The sequence below is a fragment of the Schistocerca cancellata genome, chromosome 7, assembly GCF_023864275.1.
Source record: "Schistocerca cancellata isolate TAMUIC-IGC-003103 chromosome 7, iqSchCanc2.1, whole genome shotgun sequence".
In the NCBI taxonomy this organism is placed as follows: Eukaryota; Metazoa; Arthropoda; class Insecta; order Orthoptera; family Acrididae; genus Schistocerca; species Schistocerca cancellata.
Genome location: NC_064632.1, coordinates 465,908,920 through 465,927,317, shown reverse-complemented (window position 1 = coordinate 465,927,317; position 18,398 = coordinate 465,908,920). Strand labels below are relative to the sequence as shown.

Genomic DNA, 18,398 nt, shown 5'->3' with positions numbered 1-18,398 from the left:
AAGGTATAAGATGGTATGGAATTGCAACGTGTAGGTAACCTGTAAATAATTGTAAATCAAGCCTAAAAATTGTAACTACCGACCAATATATTGTATGTGTTTGTACCATGAGCAGTTATCGTTTAAGTCCAGTTTTAAGGATGTCTGTTTTTTTTAAAAAAAAAGTAAGGAATACCGTTGTATCAAAAGACAAAGTTCCAAACGATTTACCAAAAAAGGGTGAAGGAGCTACCGGAAAGGCTAAGGAAGATGCTGAACATGAGAAATAACTAATGGGACAATTTACTGTGGAATGATTTGCTGAGGAGGAAAAGTATTGTGTCTCATTGTACTGCTTCTTTACATGATGAAATGAAAGAGTTTGATTGATTTACTAATAGAAGCATGAATTAGTTAAGAGAACAACAGAGTAATGAATTATCTGTTAAGTAGCAACAAAAAGACTATCACAAAATGAGCTTTCGACCAACAAGGCCTTTGTCAAAAACAGACAACACACACACACACACACACACACACACACACACACACACACACACAAACACAACTCACATACACATGACCACAGTCTCTGGCAGCTGAAGCCAGTCTCAGTACCTCCGCTATTGGTGAGTAGCAACTATACTTTTCATAATATTGTTACATTCCATCCTGGATTTTCGATTGTATGAATTATCTGTTAAGTGAGAAGATTACATGAGATTGTGGACTAAACCGTGTTTGCGAGTGGTGTGCATAAAACGACTGTATTACAACATATCTAGTAGTTCAGAGGAAATCTGTCTTTGTAAGAGTATGAATCCCTGGACTGAATTTTATAAAATAATGTTTTGGAATTAAGAGCATAATTGAAGAGCCCTTTGGTTCAAGCTAGATGGACTGAGAGTCAAACCAGAGCATTGTATGTAACTGTATTCTGCGTATCTATGCCTAGATCTTTTTCAAAGAAACCTCAGTGAAATTGGAGGTGGATTTCTTAACTCTTTGTAGAATGGACATTTGTAACCTACCAATTACATAGACGCTTTGATAGGACGGTGGTCACTGTGGCTAACCACATATTTTTCTTAGCTTACCGCTCCAGAGTGGTAGTTCTCTCAACTAACCAACTAATTAGTGACTAAAGGTTCCATAAATCTACATGCAATATTACTTTTTATTCGAATAGAATTTTTATAGATCACAGATGGTCTTCTTTGTGGTTGGTGGCGCTAACTACCGCCGTTCTCCATCCAGTATATTTTGCCAAAAAGGAATAACAGAGGAAGAATTTTACCGAATACTGTTTGATAAAATTACATGTTGCGAAGTAGTGTTGACAATGATGAAAGTGGTGAATAACCCAACATTCACTTTCGTTAAGAGATGTAAAAAAGTTTGTTGGCTCTAAAAATAATTTCAATGCCATAAAAGCATTAAACATCAGCCAATTCACTCATCATCTAGAAAAGGTGCAGTTTTCTGTTCAGGAAAACCTTGGTCTGAACTGTGTGGATGTATTCTGTGAACAAAGAACGTTTCTGCCTTAGAGCAGGCAAGAACTGTTTCAAGATATACCACTAAAATTGAAAGAAAGTTATACCAAAGTTGAACCACCAATTGTCGAACTTTTATACTGTTATGGGCTGATTGTTAAATGTGGTTACCACATTTAATGCTACTATTTTATTGTTAAGATGAATTTTCACACACCTGCTGCGGAAAACATATCACAATAATAATACTCAAGTGTCATAAGTGGATCAGATTTTAAATTTGTAAATTAATGATCATGCCCCTCAAGGGAAATTTTTTATGGCGTTTACCTGCCCCCAAAGAGATAGAGGCAAGGGGAGTGAAGCACCACAGAACAATATATTTGGCAGCAGCCACATAAACTTTAGAAACCTTTCACAGCAATGCAAGAGGCAGGGCAGAGCAGGTCAATAGCCAGTCGAAATTCCAGTGAAGAAGGACAGCTGATATTGCAGCAAATACAAGCAACTGTGATAACCTGTTTGAGCTGGGTGCTCAAGCCAGCAGCACAGTAGAATAACATAATGGTGACAAAGAGGTGCCTTCATAATAGTGTGCCAACGGCCTTGCCACAATGGTATCACCGGTTCCTGTCAGATCACCGAAGTTAAGCACTGTCGGGCTGGACTAGAACTTGGATGTGTGACCATCTGGTCTGCTGAGTGCTGTTGGCAAGTGGGGTGCACTCAGCCCTTGTGAGGCAAACTGAGGAGCTACTTTATTGAGAAGTAGAGACTCTGGTCTCGTAAACTGACATATGGCTGAGAGAGCAGTGTGCTGACCACGTACCCCTCCATATCCACATCCAGTTATGCTTGTGACCTGAGAATGACACGGCAGCCGGTCGGTATCGCTGGGCCTTCCAAGGCCTGTTTGGACGGAGTTTAGTTTTAGTTTCATAATAGTGATGAAGCAAAGTAGCGCAAGGAAGTAGAAATCGGACACAAGGCTAACTATTCATTATAGTAACATGGCAGAAAGAGTGTCTGAAAAGTAAAGTTGTAAAATCATGAAGCAACCAAGTGAACTGACCAGATGCGAAAAGCAGGCCAAGTGATATCATTGCTGTCTCATTGTAGCATGACAAATGAAGGCCTGCCTTGTATAAATATTAGTCATTTTCAGTGTAAGTATGTTAAGTCTCCAGCCCACCATCCCGGATGAGGAACCTATGCCAACCTGCTGTCTACCCATCTAGCTGTATATGAGCTCCTCTGGAGCAGCAAGTCCCTACCTGGGGACTTGGATGCTGCCAGTTGCAACACTATCATCCATGCTGAGACTGATGAGAAGAACTTAAGTGTCTTTGACCAATTGGGCTTGACTATGACTGATGCCATCTATCACCATGAGGGTCTCAGGCAACTGCTCTTCCATCATGCAAATGCCGGCCACATTCTTCTAAGGGCAGAGTCTATTGCTGGTGGCTGCCTTTTCTGTGTCCAGTCTCTGATGGGGTCATGGATGCCCTGGGTCTTCTTCTCCTGTAAGCTGTGCGCATCTGCATGCTGTGTGGGCTCAGCCCCATGCTAGTATGACAGGTTGCTGGTCTTGGTTGTCACGAAGTTGAGTTGGCGCAGCTGCCGGCAGTGAGCCTGTGCTGACCAGCACATACTGAGGTGTCGACTTCCTCCTCCCCCCCCCCCCCTCCCAGCGCTGACTGACTGAAAATCGATATTTCAACTAGTATACTGTGTGGAGAAGAAATATTTGATGTTTTACTATTGTTGCAGTAACACCTTTGGGTGTCAAACTACCCTCTAAGTCAGCATTACCCATTTTCCTGGGTGGTGCTCCGTTATAGTCTGTCTGTAAACTCAAGAGCGAGCAGCGCCTTTGGTGGGGGAAGTGGCCTTTCCCCGAAGAACGCTGCCACTGGCCTACAGGGCCACCCAAAATCAGTTGCCCTGTTACCCGTCTAGCGGTGTAGTTCAGTGTGCAGTGATATACTGATATACGTCGTTTCTGTTTGTGGAATCTTTGTTGCCAGTGTCAGTCAGTTGACTTTGTGTACTCACTGATATACTTCAGTATCCCGAAGTGATGGATAATCGCCCTGCATTGCAAGAAAATGTGCAGAATACGAAGAAGAGGAGGTATTTGCGGAGTAACGAGCGTTCGATCGTCTCTAACGTTATTACAGCGTGTGTTAAGGAGGCAACACAAAAAGAACTGTTGGTTAACATTAACAGCCCCAATCAAAGGGCTGCAGTTTATGCAAACGTCAGCCTCGCCACAATAGGACGCATAAGGAAGGAACGTGAAAACAAGCCGCATGGTTTACTGGAATCGCCGCGAAGGAAAACTGATAATTTAGGGAGGAAACCCATCGTCATAGACAGTTTCACAAAATCAGTCATTCGACAAACGATGGAGGACTTTTACATAAACCAAAAAATAGTGCCGACATTACGGAAATTGCTTACTGCCGTGAAACAAAAAATACATTTTCCTTGGCAGAAAGATGTTTTACACAAGACATTGCGTGAAATGGGATTTACCTGGAAAAGATCTGTAAGTAAACGAAAGATTCTCGTAGAAAGAACGGATATAATTGACTGGCGATGTAAGTACCTGATCCAAGTGAGGAAATTAAGGGAGCTAGGCAGAAAATTCTTTTATATTGATGAAACTTGGGTGGACAACAACATTACTTACAGAAAATGTTGGCAGAGCCCTGGCGTTGAGGGCATTATGGACAATGTTAGCGGAAGCAATAGGATTATAGTGGTGAATATTGGATCAAAAGATGGGTTCTTACCCAACGCACAGTTGATTTATAAAGCGGGATGTGCAACAGGAGACTACCATGGGCAAATGAACTACGAAAATTTTTCTAATTGGATATCGAATAAAGTAATTCCGAATCTGCCACCAAACTGTGTTATTGTTATGGATAACGCTTCATATCACAACAAGGAACACAACAAAGCTCCAACTAGGTCCTCGAATAAAAGCGAAATGATTGAATGGTTATTAAAAAATAAGGTGGAAGCTGATTTGACAATGAGAAAAACAAAATTATTTGATTTAATTAAACAACATAAGCCGGAAGACAAAGTATTTGAAATTAATAAAATACTTGAAGCCCATGGACACACTGTGCTGCGACTTCCACCATACAACTGTGACTTAAATCCAATTGAAATGGCGTGGGCAAAGCTCAAGAATTTCGTCAGAGGAAGAAATATTCTTGGAGATATTTGCATGACGAAGTTGCTGCAGTTGGTGAAAGAAGGTATGTAGACATTTTCTGAGCTTCCATGTTTTATTCCGAACTAAATTTTGCCGTAACCGAAAGAGAGCGTATACAAAAACTTGTCCCAATTGTTACAGGTTTTGAAACGATAAGTCAAGATGACTGGAGTGCATACTGCCTCCATGTGGAGAAACTTGAAAGAGAATACTGGGTTAAGGATGGGGTTATGGAAGACATAATAGACGCTATAGTGATTAATTTAGAAAGTGGTGACGACGAGGACGACGACGACGACGACGGTAATGACAGTGACAAGATGATGACCTCTAAAATACGATGTATGTAAATAGGCAATGAATATTTTTTTGAAAAATATGTTGTGTGTTCTTTCAAGCCTGACTCTGCTCATACACTATGAAATTTCTTTTGGTAGAAATGTAGTACATGGTAGTAAAAGATTTTCCAAGATAAATACATTCAAATGTTGTCCAAAGCAATAAATACCATTATCACTTGTTGTACAAAACCAGGAATAACTTGAGAGCTTCGTGGTGAAATCAATTAACGTTTCGCTAGCAGAACGTGATTCAATCACGTAATACATTTAATGCCTAGAGAACAGCAGCATTTGAATATACTCTGTCACTAAAACTCTATCTCGGTTACTATTCACATGATTCTAAGGAATATTGCTTAAAACATGTGTGCAATAGCTAATCTAAACACTGCTGAAATTTCTTTCGAGACACGTATACCGATTCTGGACTTCTATGTAAAAAGCTTGACATACAAGGTGCGATCACATATTAATTTTTATTTTTTGGTAAGAACTTTACTTGTTAATCTACAACAATGTTATCCTATTCATAATATTCCCCAGTACATGCTATACACTTATGCCAGTGCTTTTTCCAATTCCCAAAACACTTTAGGAATTATTTCCTCAGGATAGTTTATAGGCCTTTTGACTGCATTTTTAATCTCACCCATTCTTGTAAAACTGCTGTCCTTGAAGGCCTGTTTTGAAATGTTTATACCACTTGTATGTTCTGGGTTTACTCATAAGAGACTCACCAAAAGCAATATTTAACATTCCTAAAAATTTGATACACTTTATTCCATTCTTATAACAAAATTTAGTACAGATTCTCTAATCTATTTTTATACAAAACAAATAATAGTTGATGCTACCAAAACACATATAACTTTTTTGACAACTGAGAGCCGGCCGCGGTGGTCTAGCGGTTCTGGCGCTGCAGTTCGGAACCGCGGGACTGCTACGGTCGCAGGTTCGAATCCTGCCTCGGGCATGGGTGTGTGTGATGTCCTTAGGTTAGTTAGGTTTAAGTAGTTTTAAGTTCTAGGGGACTTATGACCTAAGATGTTGAGTCCCATAGTGCTCAGAGCCATTTGAACCATTTGACAACTGATAACTGGGTAAATACCCAATATGCAAAACATTGCACAGATACTTTTCAGACATGTTTACGAAGAGAGTGGCAAAAAAAGCAGTGCAAATCGAACTAATACAAAACACGGAATTATAAATTTCTGCTTACTTTTTAAACACTCTTCGTGTTGCAAGAATTGTTAAGTTCCAATGCAGACCCTTTAAAGAAAACTTCTACATTTTAGTAGAAACACAAAGTAAGAACAAGCCTTAAATTCTACAGATTGATTGCACTATATCTGGTTCATCTTACGAATAGAGGAACATAATTCACATGAAGAGGCATTCGGTTCTATGTTTGTAGTAGAATACTGACTTCCGTTCTTATGTTAATATTATTTACTCTATAATGTTTTGTTTCGAAGAAGCTATCGTCTTTTGTTTTCCTTATACTCTTAATGCATTTGTCTAAAAATAAACACAGCCGGGACGTATCTGTACGCGGCGTCGCCACAGATATGAAGCGCGCACCGCCGCAGGGCCGGTACTACGTTGTGAAACAGCCTGTAGAAGCGCCCTGTGTCGTAGCAGGGTAGGCAGAGTGGAGACTCGCTTGCTCGCTCTTCAGTTTACCGACAGACTATAGCCTCCTGATCTCGAACTACCAACTGCCGTAGTGCGCGCCCTTATGAGCACTATAGGAGTGAGCATTTCTTGTTGAAGAGTACGCAAGATGTTATCTTGGCTGGAGAGTCATCGACAGATGTACAAGTAGCTTCAGGCATCCCCGGGGAAGTGTGTTGGGGCCTTTGCTGCTAACATTTCATATTAATGACCTTGAAGACAATATTAGTAATTACCTGAGACTTTTTGGAGATGATACAGCTATCTACAGGATAATCAGAAACAAACTGAAAAGCTTATAAGGGTGTTGCAGGATAGCTTGTGCTGAGAAGTAATTATTAAAAAAATTTGATATGTTGAACCATTTCCAAATTAACCATTTGGTTTCCTAAAACCTAACAAGAGAGCAATACAAAGGATGGACATGGGACGTTAGTAAGGATCGAACAAGAGCCAAAGGCTGACAAATCTTGTGCGCCACCATCTACATTTTGAGAACAACTGACACTAATTGTATCTGGTGGGCCACTTGAGTTTGCGTATGCAACGGCCTGATTGGCTAACGTCAATGATAATTAACTCGGAAACTGCGCAACATATCGAAGTTTTTGCTTAACAATTATGTCCCAGCATAACCTACCCTGCAATGCCCTGCGAAGTATGTTATTATTTATTTATTTACATGTCAAGTTCCCTAGGATCAAATTGAGGAGCAAATCTCCAAGGTCATGAAATGTGTCAGTACATGAAATTATAACGTAAAAGTAATAACAGATAAAAATAAAATGTTTATGAATCCAAAAGATATCAAGCCATAAGTTTAAGTAAACGTAATCAAGAATACAACATAAGAATCAGCTTAATTTTTCAAGGAACTCCTCGACAGACTAGAAGGAGTGAGCCATGAGGAAACTCTCCAGTTTAGATTTGAGAGTGTATGGGTAACTGCTAAGATTTTTTAATTCTTGTGGTAGCTTATTGAAAATGGATACAGCGGTATACTGCACACCTTTCTGCAAAAGAGTTAAGGAAGTCTGATCCAAATGCATGTTAGACTTCTGCCGAGTATTAACTGAGTAAAAGCTGCTTATTCTTGGGAACAAGCTGATATTGTTAATAAGAATTGACAGTAAAGAATATATATATTGAGAGACCAATGTCAAAATACCCAGACTAGTGAACAGTGGTCGACAAGAGGTTCACGAACTTACACCACTTACTGCCCTAACCACCCGTTTCTGAGCCCAAAATATCCTTTTAGAATGGGAAGAATTTCTCCAAAATATAATACCATAAGACATAAGCGAATGAAAATAAGCAAAGTAGACTAATTTTCGTGTCAAACAATCACTTACTTCAGATATGGTTCAAATAGTAAAATTGGCAGCATTAAATCTTTGAACAAGATCCTGAACGTGGGCTTTCCATGACAGTTTACTATCTATCTGACACCTAGAAATTTGAACTGTTCAGTTTCACTAATCATTTGCCCATTCTGTGAAAATAAAAGACAAATTTTGTTGAATTGTGTGTTAGAAACCGTGAAAACTAAATCTTACTGTGATTTAGTGTTAGTTTATTTTCCACAAGACACAAACTTATGTCATGAACTGCACTATTTGAAACCGAACCAATGTTGCACACAACATCCATTACTACCAAGCTAGTGTCATCAGCTAACAGAAATATTTTAGAGGTACTTGTAATACTAGAGGGCATATCATTTATATAAATAAGGAACAGGAGTGGCCCCAACACTGATCTCTGGGGCACCCCCGTTTGACTGTACCCCAATCAGACCCCACATCACAGCCATTCTCAACACTGTGAATAATGACCTTTTGCTGTCTGTTGCTAAAGTAAGAGGTGAACCAACAGTGAGCTAGTCCCCGTATTCCGTAATGGTCCAACTTCTGGAGCAATAGTTTGTGATCAACACAATCAAATGCCTTAGTTAATTCAAAAAATATGCCTAGCGTTCAAAACCTTTTGTTTAACCCATCCAGTACCTCACAGAGAAAAGAGAATATAGGATTTTTATTTGTTAAACAACTTCTAAAGCCAAACTACATTTGATAGCGAATTGTGTGATATAAAGTGATCAATTATCCTTACATACACAGCCTTTTCAATAACTTTAGCAAACACTGATGTCATAGAAATAGGTCTAAAATTGTCTACGTTAGCCCTTTCTCCCTTTGTATAAAGTGGCTTTACTACTGAGTACTTTAACCGTTCAGGAAACTGACCATTCCTAAAGAAAAAATTACAAATGTGGCTAAATACAGAGCTAACATCTGCAGCACACTACTTTAATATTCTGCTGGGCACTCCATTATATCCATGAGAATCCTTGGTCTTCAGACTAAGACTTCTTTCCGACACTTTTTTAGTTTTATTTTGTTTGAACTCTGGTTAGATGTGGTTTCACTACGACACAGGACCAAGTATGGACACCATCACCAGAAAAACGTAACCGCAAGGTTGAAGATACACGTATCACTCTAATGATTTGTGTAACTGTGTGTCTGTGTGAGACGTGTCTTGTCAGTATCCTACTCCTTCTCTTTAGTACATCAGCCTTTCTACATACACTATGACGACTAGGAATCGTTTAACGAAAACGTTTCTATTTGCACTCAGTTTCTTACAACGTGAATTCACGAATACGCTTCCTACTTATTTAACTACGTGAAGACACACACTGATGACACTGTCATGGAAGTCATCCAGCAGAAAATACGGACTCGTATGGCGTAATTGTACTTCGAATAACTTCTCGGTGGTGACATTCGCGCTAAATAGCCCCTCGTCCTGATTCGTACGCATTCACTCCATCATCTCTCCACAAACTGACTACTTGCGCGCCTTTTTTGCACGCGCAAAAAAAACTCACCAATTTCTTAGCTGACGGGTCATCCCAGCACAGCTGTGGTCTTTGGTCTAACGAAGTATGTAAGGGTAAGATTCGACTTGCAGTAGCAGTATAGAAATCTGAACGTTTACAGCAAATATTCGATCGAATCGTGATAAGATTTCAAAGTGGTACAAAGGGATTTGCAACTTGCTTTAATTGTCTTCTTCTTCTTTTATACTTCATGGCAGAGGTATTGATCCTGTTCCGACTTCTAAAATTGTCTGTACATCTCTTCTTAGGTCTTCCAACATTTCTATGTCATGCCAGTTTATATGTTAGCTGTAAGTTTAGTTTGGGAAGCCGTTTACAGCCTATTCTTTGAACATGTTCGTACAACGTCTTGCGGTAATTGGTTATTCTGCGTTAAGTTAGTTGTGTTGCATGTAGCACTGTTTCGTCTTTTGTATGATCTTTCCTTGAGTAGTCGGTTCTACACTTTGTATTTTACCTAATCTTTTTTTTAGGTACCCAGCATTCACTCTCAAGAAAAAGCGCTGGAAGAGCGATAGTTTTATAAAATTTTATTCTTGTTTTTGTCTGGTCTTATTTTTAAAAAAATACATTATTAATGGTGTTTCATAGATTTTGAAATCGAGCTAATTTTATTCCTAGATCTTTATCACTGTCTAGGCCAAATGAATATCTCAGATAAGTGAAGAACAACATTTTTTGTTAAAATCACATTATTCGCAAGGGTTTTGAATCTGATCGGATCTTTGCCCAGAAAGCATCAAGTATACAGAAATGTAAAGTTTTACACTTCACAAAACGAAAAATGTAGGATCGTATGATTACATCATCAGCGTGTCAAATCTGGTACCATTCAACTCGTTCAAAAACCTTGGTGCACCAATTTGTAGGGGTATGAAATGTAACGAACATATAGGGTCAGTCGTAGGTGAAGCAAGTGGCAGACTTCCGTTCGTTGACAAAATACCAGTCTTCAAAGATTGTCTACAAAACACTCATATGACCAGTGATATAGTTTGAGGGAACCACACCAAACAGAATTAACTTGGAATATCGAACGTATACAAAGAATAGCAGTAGGAATGCTGACGAGTGTACTTGTGTCACGGAGACGCTGAAAAACTGAATTAGCACGCGCTTGAAGGTAGGCGTTAACTAGCCTGAGAAAACATACCTAGAAAGTCTGAATAACCAGTTTCAATTGATGAAGCTAGGAGTAGCCTATAGCACCCTATGAATCGGTCTAGTGGAATCGCATGCTCAAAATCAGACTAATCACCTCACGCACAGTGATGTTTAAGCAATAATTTATCCCGCACTCCACACGTTAAACGAATGGGAAGAAGCTCTAGTAACTCGTACAAGGAAAGTACCCTCTGCCAAGCACTTCACCGTATTTTTCAGTGTACAGGTGTAGTTGTAAACGTACAATGTTTCTAAAACACTGTCACGGTTTACATCACATGCGATTATCGCAAACATGGCCTGTTGTTGCGCTACACGAAACTAACATCTGACATTCAGCACACGGGCGACAGTGCGATGGTGACTTATCTTATTCGTAACACTGTCATGTGACACGAAAGATACAGTATAGGGAAGCCATATGTGTGTGACATCTGTCACATAAGAGAGATGGGCGAAACTGAAGACGACGTGCGCTATCTTCCTGCAGCCGCTGTGTTCTCACGCTGTCGCAGGGCAGGGCTATCGATTCTGGCAGCTTCTTTCTGGCCGAACAATGCCTTCCACAAACTGCGCAGCGCTGGGCTCCCGGCCAGCTCGCCGAGGAGAGAATGGCGTATTTCCAAGAACTGATACAAATCACGTCCAGCCGTCATGGCCATCAATCATTTGACATACACTGTTGGATATAGGCCACCATCAGACTTTTACGCGTATTGCAGTATTCAGGTGTACAGATTCATGTCGCTCCTGCTTGTTTTCTAATGTAATCCACACATGCCCCATTAGATTGTGGCTTACACTTGGCCACTGTTTCTATGTTTCGATACAGTGTATCGATACGTGAAACTGTTTCAGTGTTTCGGAACGGCTGTGGTTCACTGTTTCGAAACAGTGATGTTTCATTCCGCCCCTGTCTCGGATAACCGGACCAGATTCGATCTCGAGCCAGACACAGAAACTGTATCGTTGTTTCAAAATAAGGCTGTTTCAGTCCACCTGTGCTTGGAACGGACTAATTGTATCGAAACAGTGATGTTTCATTCCGCTCTGTGTCGGACGAGATTCGGGCCGGCACAGGTACTGAAACACAACATACCACTTCATGAAACACTTTCAAGAGTGTCGAAATCTTTTTGACAGGCAGTAGCATGAAGCTTAAGATATCCGAAAATAAAGCTTCGTTTCTAGCTGACTGTCCTATTCCGAAATGGCGTAACATCTGCTTTATAAACACTAACCAAACAATAAAACAACGCATACTATTCACATTCAAAACAATAAATATATGAAAATCATTCATTTTTTATAACATACGCTTCTCTGTTCATGTACAGTAATCATATTAAGAAACACAAGTAAACCTACAACATTTTGAATGAAGAAGGCGTAGAGTGACAGTTATTAGACACATACATAAATCTGACGTAGGTATAATAGCAAGCAATCTGTTTGACATATCACTTATAGTGTAATGCTGAACGGGAAGGGCTGGGGAGCACGGTGAATTTATAGTAACGGTTCGAAACATCTTGAAAGACAAAATTTTTTCCTGTTATATTTTGTTATTTATTCGAATTATCTGTGAGTCTATAGTCAATGTGCCTATTATCCACAATGATTCCCTTTGTGTGCATGGAAATTAGCAGGATGGGTATATTACCCGTACTAACGGAATGTGGGAATCCCAGTAGCACGTCCGTAGTTTCTGCAGTTTGCTCCCACCTCCAGTTCCGTTCGTGGTGGTTCTTCTGTCTTCAGCTATGACTGTCCTCAGCCAATTGAAAAGTATGAATGTCACACGACACGAAAGCAGTGTATTTGCTGCAGGAAATACGAAATGCCTATACGCCTAAGTGATAGTTTCATACTTTCTGCAATATGATTAGCGCTCTCGCTCCTCATTTGTGTTTATATGGACATACTTATACAGCAGACATTCAAGATGATAAAATGTGTAGGTTTATTAGATTACTAAGCAAAAACTGTTTCACTATTTCGAAACAGCGTATTGAAACATTACATTGTACTGTTTCATTTGTTTCGAAACAGTTATGTGTTTCAGTTTGCCCATCTCTATGTGGACTGTGTCCTTCCTTGTCTCCCTTAACTACCACCTAAGAGCTTCTTTGGTGTATGCATTATCCTTGTTCCTGGCTACGTGTCCCCTCCAGAGCCATTACATTTTCATCGCAGTCTTTATTACGTCGTCTCCCCCGGACTCTTTCTTCATTCACTTATCTGTTACCCTGGCTCCTTTAGGAACTTCCAAAAAGCATCTGTTTATGGCTCATTTAACAACTCTCAGATTTTGAATAGCTTTTGCCTGTGAAGTCCGTGTCTCACTGCTATACGACAGTCTGAAATATAGGGCAGAGGTACTGACGCGAGTTGGGCTGTAAGGGGCGGTCGAGAGTCGTGCAGGGTGAGCTTTTCCTGTTTAATTTCTCTGAATTACGTGTAAAGCCACTTAAAGAAGTAAGTTGTCATAGCACCGTCCGCGGCTCGTGGTCTTGCAGTAGCGTTCTGGCTTCCCGCGCAAGGGTTCGCGGGTTCGATTCCCGACGGGATCATGGATTTTTCTGCCTCGAGATGACTGGGTATTGTGTGTCCTTCATCATCATCTCATTTCATCATCATTCGTTGCAAGTCGCAGTAGTGGCGTAAAAGAACTTGTGGAGCGGCGGCCGAACCGCCCCGCAAGGGGTTTCCCGGCCACCAATGCTCATACGCTCATTATTGACGTAACACAGAAAAAATGTTCTGGAAGAAGAAGTTAAAATCAGTTTATATCCTTTTGAAAAAAATTATTGCGTAAAGAAACTGTGTGCATTGGCACCTACTCTAAGTTTTTTTAAAAAAAATCCTCGCTTGATGTAAATATGTCGCAAGATGTGTTAACAATGGCTAAGCACTGCATTAACGTTTGTACTATGCTGTAGATCATTGTATTTCATCACAGTAAAATACTTTCACTGAAAGAAAATGTCCAAGTGCGAGTAGGATGTATGCACTGAGGGTCCCGCACAAACTAAATGTTGTGTACTAAATGTTATGTATATGTTGTTCACCCATCGTGGGAATCGAGAATCTCAACGACTTTTGCAAGATACTGATCATGGGAATTGCAAGACCGTATCAAAAAATAAGCGAGAAGAGGGCATCAGTTTATACAGTATTGTATATAGAGAGGAGATTTAATAAAACATCTTTGATTTACGTACTAATTCATTACAGCAACTTATATTTTATGTTATGAATGCAACGTATGTTCAAACAGGAAAATATATTTATTATGTGGTATAATTACAGTTTAACAAGTTTCAGACGTTTTACTTTCCTTGTGATGTGAGACCCTCCTTCATGCCGAATTCTAGGTCAATAGTTAAAACCTTGTCAAGAAAGTACGGCCTTTTGTATGTAACATAAACTTGAACTTGATACGAGAAACTGCTTCAGACAAAAGGCGTCTTAACATACGGACAGACAGACGGATGAAATATGACAAAAAATATTTCTTCTTGTCATATAATTACGAATTAACAATTTTCGATTTTTCTCTTTTACTTGTATCTTGAAACCCTCGTTCTTGCAAAATTTAATGATTCTAGGTCAACAGAATGCATCCTGTAGGTTTTGACGAACGAGTTTTCGAGTATCAAAATATGTGGCGCAAATGGCCGCATCTTCTGACTGCATTGACTTAGAAGCTTCAATTTTTTACTTAGCCAATTTTTGTACATCAACTTAGTATGTGACATTAATTCCAGCGTGATTCATCTAACCGTTGCTGAGCAAAAGGGGTCTTAACAGACGGATGGACTGACAGACAAATGACAAAAGAAATCCGTGTGTGATAATTACAGATTTACAGTTTTCGGTTTTTTCCTTTGATTTTGCTGTGAAACCTTGCTTCTTCCCAAAGTTCACGATTCTATGTCAATGAAAAGAAGCCTATAGGTTTCGAAGAGTGAATTTTCGAGTATTAAAATATGTGACATAAATGGTTGCATATTAGAAGCTTACAGTTTTTACACTTCCAAGGGACCACAGACCTTAACATGTGACATACACTACTGGCCATTAAAATTGCTACTCCACAAAGATGACGTGCTACAGACGCGGCATTTAACCAACAGGAATAAGATGCTGTGACATGTAAATGATTAGCTTTCCAAAGCATCCACACAAGGTTGGCGCCGGTGACGACACCTACAACGTGCTGACATGAGGAAAGTTTCAAGAGATAGGGACATTTGCAAAACAACAACCATCTGCACGTACAGTTCGACGACGTTTGCAGCAGCATGGACTATCAGCTCGGAGACCATGGCTGCAGTTACCCTTGACGGTGCATCATAGACAGGAGCGCCTGCGATGGTGAGTCAACGACGACCCTGGGTGCACGAATGGCAAAACGTCATTTTTTGAATGAATCCAGGTTCTGTTTACAGCATCATGATGGTCGCATCTGTGTTTGGCGACATAGCGGTGAACACACATTGGAAGCGTGTATTCGTCATCGCCATACTGGCGTATCACCCGGCGTGATGGTGTGGGGTGCCATTGGTTACACGTCTCGGTCACCTCTTGTTCGCATTGACGGCACTTTGAACAGTGGACGTTACATTTCAGATGTGTTACGACCCGAGGCTCTACCCTTTATTCGATCCCTGCGAAACCCTACATTTCAGCAGGATAATGCACGACCGCATGTTGCAGGTCCTGTGCGGGACTTTCTGGATACAGAAAATGTTCGACTGCTGCCCTGGCCAGCACATTCGCCAGGTCTCTCAGCAACTGAAAACGTCTGGTCAATGGTGACCGAGCAACTGGCTCGTCACAATACGCCAGTCACTACTCTTGATGAACTGTAGTATCGTGTTGAAGCTGCACGGTTAGCTGTACCTGTACACGTCATCCAAGCTCTGTTTGACTCAATGCCCAGGCGTATTCAAGGCCGTTATTACGGCCAGACGTGGTTGTTCTGCGTACTAATTTCTCAGGATCTATGCAACCAAATTGCGGGAAAATGTAATCACATGTCAGTTCTAGTATAATATATTTGTCGAATGAATACCCGTTTATCATCTGCATTTCATCTTGTTGTAGCAATTTTAATGGCCAATAGTGTAAATTTGAACATGATACTTCTACCCGCCCCTAAGAAATAGCATTCTCAACAGTCGCCCAGACAGACAGGCAGAGAGACGGACAGCAAAGCGATCCTGTAAAGGCCGGGACACACACGTCCGGGCAGTGTCAGGGCCGAGCGTCGGACGAGTTGTAGTGACTCGGACGTGGTGATCTGTGTTTCTGTTTGTGAAAGCTGTAAAACATGTTCACTAATTTTCGTAATGGTGAATTAGGACTTATAGCTTTAGACGAAGAGGAAAAAGAACGAAGGCAAACAAGAAGAAGAAAATTATGGATCCACAGTGCCTGGAAAACAAGATCAGTACAGGGAGAGTTTCGAACATTATTTTCTCATCTCATAGATGATGAGACTAAGTTTTATGAATATTTTATGATGACGCAGTACACCTTCTGTGAACTTTTAAAGAAACTAGAACCAAGACTGAGAAAAAACGACACTTTCTGGAGAGTATCAGTTTCACCCAAAGAACGACTGGCTGTTTTTTTAAAGTAGGTTAAAGAAAAGTACACAGTACACAAATAAATAAGAAGTTTTAAGGACAGCATTTTTATTTTATTATTTTAGTAATTGAAAGATAAATACATAAGTTAGTAAATAATACAGTTAAATTTCTACTACCCTAAGAAAAACAAATGAGGACTATTCAGTGAATTAGTTTCTGAAGCTGACGAGGATGCAGGGGAATTTGGAGGATGATGGATTTGGTTATTTATATACGAAATCTGGGAATCCCTTTGCAGATTCAAAAGCTGCTGTGTAGTTTCTGTTTTCGTTCTCCATAGGTGAAGGATATGGTGTTGAAACAGATTTAGCTGAGGAATTGGAGGATGATGGAGTGAATTGATGGACTGATATGTCATTCATGAGTTGCTTCAGTTCAAAGTCCTGTACAATTGAAAAAATCCTACTTTTAGCTTGCTGAAAAAGTAGTGGATGCAACGATTTTAGGGCTGGTGCTATACCAGCCAATAAAGCATCAACTGGGTTTTGTACTTCTCTCTGTTTTTCAGCTTTTTTTCTGCCAAAATGTAAGCCATGAGCTGACTTGATGCAGATTCTTGTGGTTTAACCTCACGCTGAAATTTTCGTTCAGTGGTGGTTTCACAAACATGTTCTTATTTGAAGTGACGGACGAATGAGCTGAGGACGTCTGGGAATGCCGAGTGCGCTCTATCAAATTCTCTGTTTCACTACCCTTGTTTTAATGATCCATTCTTCATCTGCAATGTCTTCTTGTGTAGACTCTTTTTCGTTTTCAACAATAGACTGCTCCTATTGGGAATCTGTATTTGATTCTTGTTTATGCTCATTATTGTCTTGTGTAAGGAACATTGGAAACTGTTTCTCGTTCGACCATGTAAGGTAGCAGGAACTTTAAGAGGTTTTCATATTTATATTTATGTTGATGAACAGCAGCTTGTCCTGGAACAGTTTTCCTTTTCTGCAGGGTCCCTTAGTTGGTCACGAACAGATGCCCATATTTTTTTTTTTTTTTTGCATTCCTCTATTCCACCTGTAGCAAAAATATTTTAAATCACGTATTCATATTACAAGGTTTAAAATGCTGCAATTATTTTATAGATTATACAGTATTTCTCATCTTATACAGTTCAATTTTTTTCAGGTTCCTTGCTACCGGAGATTCCTTTAAAACTATTTCCTTCAGCTACAGGTTCGGAAAATCCACAGTTGGAGCTATTGTCCATGACACCTCTAGAGCAGTTATCGATTTATTGTTAGAAGAAGTGATGCCTGTGCCGAATGAAGAAAAATGGAATGCAATAGCTGAGGAGTTTTGGACAAAATGGCAGTTTCCAAACTGCATTGGATCTTTAGATGGAAAGCACGTAACAATACAGGCTCCAAACAACTCAGGAAGTCTCTATTGGAATTACAAAACACATATTCCATTGTCCCTCTTGCTCTGGTTGACCCATGATATAATTTTATTGCAATAGACGTGGGAGCGTACGGAAAAAACTCTGATGGAGGCATTCTAGTAAATTCAAACCTTGGAAAGTCATTGGAAAACAATACGCTTAGCGTCCCAAAGAGTAAAACTTTACCCGGAACTGATGTTGAACTTCCAATGGTAATTGTAGGCGATGAAGCTTTTCCTCTCAAAACATACTTGATGTGACCATATCCTGGCAGGAACTTAACAAATGACAAGGCTATATTTAATTATCGTTTGAGTCGAGCAAGAAGAATATCCGAAAATGCATTCGGTATATTGCAACAGAAATTTCGAATATTTAGAAGAATCCTTCAGGGAGATCCTAATACAATGATTGTGACGGCTGCGTGTGTACTGTACAACTTCATTCGAAAAATGGAAGGTTATAGGGAGCCCGAACAGAGGATGGATCAAAAGGAAACTGCTGAGGGATCCGGAAGATCATCAAATCTTCGAAACCTACCTCGAATTTGTGGTAGATCA

At 40.0% G+C, this 18,398-nt stretch overlaps 1 pseudogene; it reads left to right on the top strand.

Annotated features, from left to right (window-relative positions):
- Positions 1 to 2,071: 2,071 nt before the first annotated feature.
- On the top strand, positions 2,072 to 2,189 carry LOC126093777 (5S ribosomal RNA; annotated as a pseudogene).
- The last annotated feature ends 16,209 nt before the right edge of the window (positions 2,190 to 18,398 follow it).